Below are 6557 nucleotides of genomic sequence, written 5' to 3' on the forward strand. Positions count from 1 at the left end.
AAGGAACCTAAAAACTCCAACTCTTTAGAAATGAAGGCTGGGCTTACCCCATCAAACAACTGAGACCAGATGAAGTGACAGAATGTGGAATGGATAGTTGAGAAGGAAGATTGTTGATGGACCTTGGGACCATTTACAGCTGTGGCAACTGGAACCTTTTTCACTAATCCTGTGTGTTAAGTATTTGTAGAGATTGAAGCAGGCTAGCACCTTGACGACTCGTGGACAGATTTAGTTTCATGTAGGCATAAGTGAGCATGAGCAGTGTAAGGGGGAGTCCTCTTTACTCAGACTCTGTACCTTAGCTCACCTCGGCTTCCTGCCATGGTTTCATCAGAGTGTTTCATATGAATCTCAACTCTCTGCAATGGCAGCATCTTGCTGTGTCATGGTAAGTAGACATGTGCAGCATGTATTAGGAAGAGGGGATAATCTACAGGTATGCCTCAAATAATGGGGGGCCAGGAGCCAATGCATATCCGCTTTTCTTTTTCAAACTTGAAGTGGATCATCTGACAGATATCCTGTAACTTAGAAGAGAGAGGGAAAATTGAGCCTCAAGTACTCATTGTGGTGATTAATTTGATTACAAGTGCTTACCAGCTTTTCCTTTTTCCTGTCTCACTCTTCTCACCCCTCACTCCAACTTCCTGGGATTATCTCCAGGACTCAAGTTCTTGTCTGAGGCCCTGCTTTTGGAGGGAACTCAAATTAAGTAATTAAAGTGTATATAATGATGGGCGCTGATAGATGTTATCACTACTTGGTCACTGTTTATTGCCTATATGCCCCTACTAGAATGAAAGTTTCCTATAAGCATATGTTGGCTGTTTTCCTAGTGCCTAGTACAGTATCTGCACATAGAAGATGCCTAAAACATAGTTGGTGAGTGAATGAATGAATTCTTAATTTGGAGACAATATCCTAGGGAAAGAAAGACCTTAATAGCACATTGGGCAGCTAAAGCTTCAGACAGCCTGTCCCGAAAAACATGCCATGTGTCTTGATCCTCCTAGATGTGGCCAAGAGAGTAGCCAGAGCCAGAGTATATGGACCCAAAGGGGCTAGAGGGATAAGATCAATAGGTTGCTCAGACATGAACTCTACGGAAAGATCACTGAAGACCATATGATACCAACAGATACCTCAGGGAACACCTGTGTGCACTGGACTACCTGCCCCTATGCTTGGTAAAAACTCATTACTCAGAATTTAGACCCCAATCCACCAGAATTACTTGATTCCTTTGAAAAAAACAAAAAACAAAAAACAAACTTGATCTCTCTTTTGTCTCACTTTTCTCATCTGTTAAATTGGAAAGTGAGGAAGATTGGACAAAGATTAGATTCACTTTTATAAAGGTGTCTTCAAGAAGAAAAGTAAGATGCAAGAGTTTGTTAAGTAAAGTAAAATATACCTCATACACCTGAGTTATGAACTGGTACTTGGTCCATTCTGTGAATAACACAATTTTTACCAAAAGGTCACCTAAATTTAATTAGGCACTGTAAGTATAAGACCAGTTTGATTAACTCTTACTTTGCTGTTTCATTCATTGAAGCAAATAATTATTACAGTTACAAAGTTCGCAAACTTGTAGTAAGCTGTTAATCAGATTATCTGATTGGTTTTTTACATTGTTTCAAACCTACTAGCATTTAAGAAAAAAAGCAGTACTTCTGGTAAGTTTGCACTGGGAAGTTCACTGGTTCACCCTTAACCTCCTCAGCATATTTCTTCTCCTTCTAGGACTTAACATCTCCAAGATATCATTCGAGATGCTAAAGCTGGAAGCTACAGAGAAGACGAGAGATTCCTCATTAATGTGATCGTGAGACAGGCATCTGTACTGCATATCTGCAGCACCACACAAAGCTCCAGTTGCAAATGGGTTCTAATCACTCAGCAATAGGCTGGCTGCTTGTAACTGTGCCTTACTGGAAGGACAAAGTCATGCTGAGAGATAATTTTTATGTCATTAGTGGCCTAGGGTACAAGTCAGATGGGGGTGAGCAAACAGATCTTTTTAGGACAGTGTGATTACCTCTCACCTAAAGAAAACTTTAAAAAAAAAACAATAAACAGGATTCGCCTCTACTGTGAAGCTTCTCTCCAATATTTCCCCAAGACAACTTAGTGCTTATAAAAAAGTTTCTGTAGAAAACTTTCTGTCATCAAGGTTGTAAAAAGATCTAATTTTCATGAAAACAGACAAGCATTGTCTCTTTCTACCTGGAAGCCTTACCTCCCTTGAGCTCTACTAGTTCTAGGCCCACAATACTCTGCCGTTATCGTCTGCATTGAGTCAAATTTCTTTCTCTTAGTTCTAAATGCTACCATCAATATTCTAATGAATGGAATAAATTAACATTTTTCCCTCATAAATAATCTTTTATATACCCAGCCCCTGTGCACCTTTCCAGCCTCATCTCTCACCAACACTGCCTGTGACCATTCCTCTCCCCAGATCTCTGAAAATTCTAACCTGTTTGAGGCTTGTGTGAACTTGCCATGGGATGACGTTTCTCACTTCTGTGTCTTTACACACAGTGCTCCCTCTTCTTGGAATATTCTTCCCTCAACTCCCCCCATCTGCTATGCTGAGCTCATTCCTGTTTGTCACTTGGACTCAGGGAGAAGGTTCAGTTAGGAGGAAAAGCCTCGCTACTCATGACCTGAATTCTGAAGGGTAAGTCTGTGTTCAGGTCTCTCACCTGCCAGACGATGCCTTAACTGTCTCTCAGAATAAGAGAGTGAATTCCACCCTGAGCAGAACATGTCCTTTTGGTAACTGTTTAAGGACAAAGGCAACTGTGCAAACCAAAGAAGAGTTGAAAGCCAGACAAACATTAGCCTGAAACTAGCCTTTTGACACACATTCTAAATGCCTGAACAATTATTTTCTTTTCTGCTGGCTCTTAAATAAACACATCACTAAGAATGACATTCAGCAGATGTGCACTGCTATTGAACTACTCCATAGCAGTAGGTAAAGAGCTGCTGTGCTGATCACTGCCCACCAAACCTTAGCTGCCTTGGTACCTCACTTTGGATACTTCTAAGAGCTCTTCTGCAGGTAAAGGGTTAAAGCCTGGCCTAGCAAGGGGGCTTCCAAAAACCAGCCTCAGAGCTCCTGCAGGTGTCCATTATAACTGGTTGGTGCCACACTAGTTATTAAAATACTTTAAATATAACTTCCTGCAGATGACCAAATTTATGCAAGTTTTGAAGGAGCAATTGCAAAGATTCTCTGCTGACAAGTATAATAATAACACACAATGAGATAAGCCTGAATGTGACTGAAAATCAAATTTGCAGTTAGGAAAATATTCAATATAGCATCATGTCATGAGCCAAAGGAATCTAAGAGTCATGTTCAAACTATCAAGGAAAGGCAGCAAGGATTGAGGAAATGAGTGTTTTAAATTTCACATCTGAAACAGGTTAATTGAAATTATCAAATAGGATAAATACCTTTCATCATCAGACACTTTTATTTACTGCAGCAGTTCACAAGCGTAGGTGTTGAAGCACATTTTGGTTTAGTACTTAATAACTTGTCAAATGCATATTGAGCTTTTGTGAATTCAGATGCATCTGGCATGTGCAGGAGGTAATAATTACAGAACATCTACAATTGGGGCAGTTCCATCATGGGACTCGTTGGCATAATTAAGGATAGTGATGAAAAATAGAAGAGGTGGAGGCAAGAGGAGGCACACAACGATTGTAAAGATAACACTGAGCCATACAATAATGCCTTCTGACTGTTGGAGATGTTTAACAGATAATATGTTGCTTCAGTTGTAGTGTTATTTATGGAAATAAAAAGAAATCCATAATAAATATACCAGAAATGAATAAAATACAATAACACCTACACACAGAGAAATACGTTGGTAAACAAATGTGCTAGAACCCACATTTAGGTGGAATCCACATTGGCCCTGATAGGAGGGCAACTAGGGTGGTGTGTGAAAGAAATTCTTACCTTAGAACATCATTTCCTGACAGTTGGCCTCAGGAAAAGGAAGTAGACAGGCTGTAGAGGAGAGGATGTGGTTTTAGAGGCCAAATGGATGTGCAAATTCCATGAAGAGATACTGAGATCCTACTATGTTCCGGGTACTCTCTTTAACTATGCGTGATACAGAGATGCATGCAACATTATCCTGTCCTTCAAGAATCTACAATTTAGTAGAGTAGAAAAAGATTTTTAAAATCCTAATAATCTACTTCAGGCTATAATGAGCAAGACAATAGAGAGCTAGGATGACACACAGAAGTGAGTCATTAATTCTGACCAAGAAATACCAGGCAAAATGGACATTTTGGGTTTAGATAGGGACAGATGAGAAGGGTCTTCCTGAGCAGAGAAGGCAATGTATGATTCAGAGATGTAAAATAATTTACTTGGAGTGGCAGTGGACTAACTAGTTGTATATGAAACCTACACAAACTAGAGAAGGTGTAAAGAAAGCTTCTTCTATTCACACCATAAGAAATAGATCAAGGGGAATTTCAGCATGTTTCTACAATATTTTAAACTAAAGTGCCATCCAATGACCAAGTTGTCTCTTTGGCCATATTCCCTATCCCAGCAACACATGCCTGGCAACACTACTGGTGTATCCATCTGTAGAGTACCCCCCACCTTTGGAAATGCCCAGTGGGAACTGGTATCCATGGCACTGAGGCTGGAGAGGAAAGAGTGGTATAAAAATAGAAAGAATGAAATTGCAGCCTCTTTATAAGGGAGACACCACCATGGGGGAAGGAAATTAGGAGACTTAAGAGACAGCTGGGCTGTGGCACCAATGAAAGCTTAGACTACAATGTCTAATTCTACGGCCACAACCTATGCATGGCTATTTAAATTTAAATCAATTACATTTGAATGAAATTAAAAAGTCAGTTCCTCAGTTGTGCTAACCAAACATCAAGTGCCCAATAGCCACAATGACTAGTGGCTACTGCGTTGATCAGCACAGATATAGAACATTTCCATCATTCTAGAGACTTCTATTGCACAGTGCTGGCTTACAACTTTAGAAGTAAAAGAGAAGAGTGTGTTAAAGAAAGGATAAGAAGGGGGTAAAAATGAAGACAGAAAAAAAAAAAAGACCCCACAAAACCTAGACAGGAATATTGAAAAAAAAAAAAAAAACTAATCAAAAGAGTATTAGACCTTAAGAATGAACAAGACTGGCTCAGGACCTTTTTCTCATCTTATAAACTATTGTCAAAGGAGAAGTGGGACAAAGGCTGATTATAGGGTCAGGAACACATGAGATTCCTGACCACATCAATCCAGTGCCAAAGAGAGTATGAGTGACAAAATTAGTTGGGAATGTGGTTGTTCTTATTTCCTCCCCATGCTGAATTTACTAAGCTCTGCTGTTTCCTAGCCAGGCCACTTAAACTCACTCAGTTCACTTTTCCACTCATAAACTTGTGCTAATAACTTCACCTGTAGCAATGGTTTAAATGATTAAATGAGATTATGCATGTAAAATTTCCTTATAAACTGCTTGCTTCTTTGTAAAAGTTATTATAACTACTTTTTAGTTTTTCTTTTGCATCTTGATTAAATATAAAGACATTTTAGTTTTTCTTTTGCATCTTTATTAATTATGTCTCTCTCATTGGACTATAATGAGATTATAATCTCATAATTAATAATTAGATTCTTCATTCCACTTTTTCTCATTAGATGAGACCATATTCATTTTAATTCATTAAAATGAATTAAAAGTGACATAATCTTATGATAAATTATGACTTTCATTCTTCCAACATGTCTTAGTTGTTTTTGAATGTTTTCTAACCATTTCTCTCTCACTAGATTATAAGATATTTGAGTGTAAGAACTCTTTCTGAGACAGTTCCTCATTATTGATAAGGTCAGGTCAATAATTTGCAGAATATTCATTAAAATTATTTAGTGATCCATTTAGTCAAACATTTCAGGGATATTTCAGATTTGGTGCACCAGGAAACCACCCTGAGATGGAGGTTAGTATGCAGAAGATTTAGTAGGAAGTTTTCGTGGAATTTACATCTGTGCAAGGAAGGGAATTTGAGCAGCAGTACGGACTTGGCTAAGTCATCAGTCAACCTCAGAGAGCTGGAATAACTTCAGATTTGGAGATAAGAGGACTTTCTACCCCTGTGTTGACAATATTTGATTGTAGCCTCTCCCGTGGTGAGGCAAGACCTCAGAAGAAGCAGTTGTTCGCAACCAAGATGGTGCCCAAACAGGGCAACTTCTGCTAGCATTCCCAACTGATCAGAGAAATAATCCTTCATTCCTGAAGGTGGCTCTGAGTAGTGTACTGTAGCAAGGAGAGACATGAGGAAGAAAAGGAAGGAAGACAAGCCACACAGTTCAACATAACGTAACACTACAGATTTCCATTAAATCATCCTTCTCCATTCCACTTTCCTACACTCTCCCCACCACCTCCAACCCTCACCTACCCACCTCTGCCCCTGCTGCCACAACCAACACACAGAGTCTTAACATTGCACCCTTAAGGAGGAATAGTTTTACAACT

Source organism: Trachypithecus francoisi, unplaced genomic scaffold, assembly GCF_009764315.1.
Source record: "Trachypithecus francoisi isolate TF-2019V2 unplaced genomic scaffold, Tfra_2.0 Lachesis_group16, whole genome shotgun sequence".
Lineage (NCBI taxonomy): Eukaryota > Metazoa > Chordata > Mammalia > Primates > Cercopithecidae > Trachypithecus > Trachypithecus francoisi.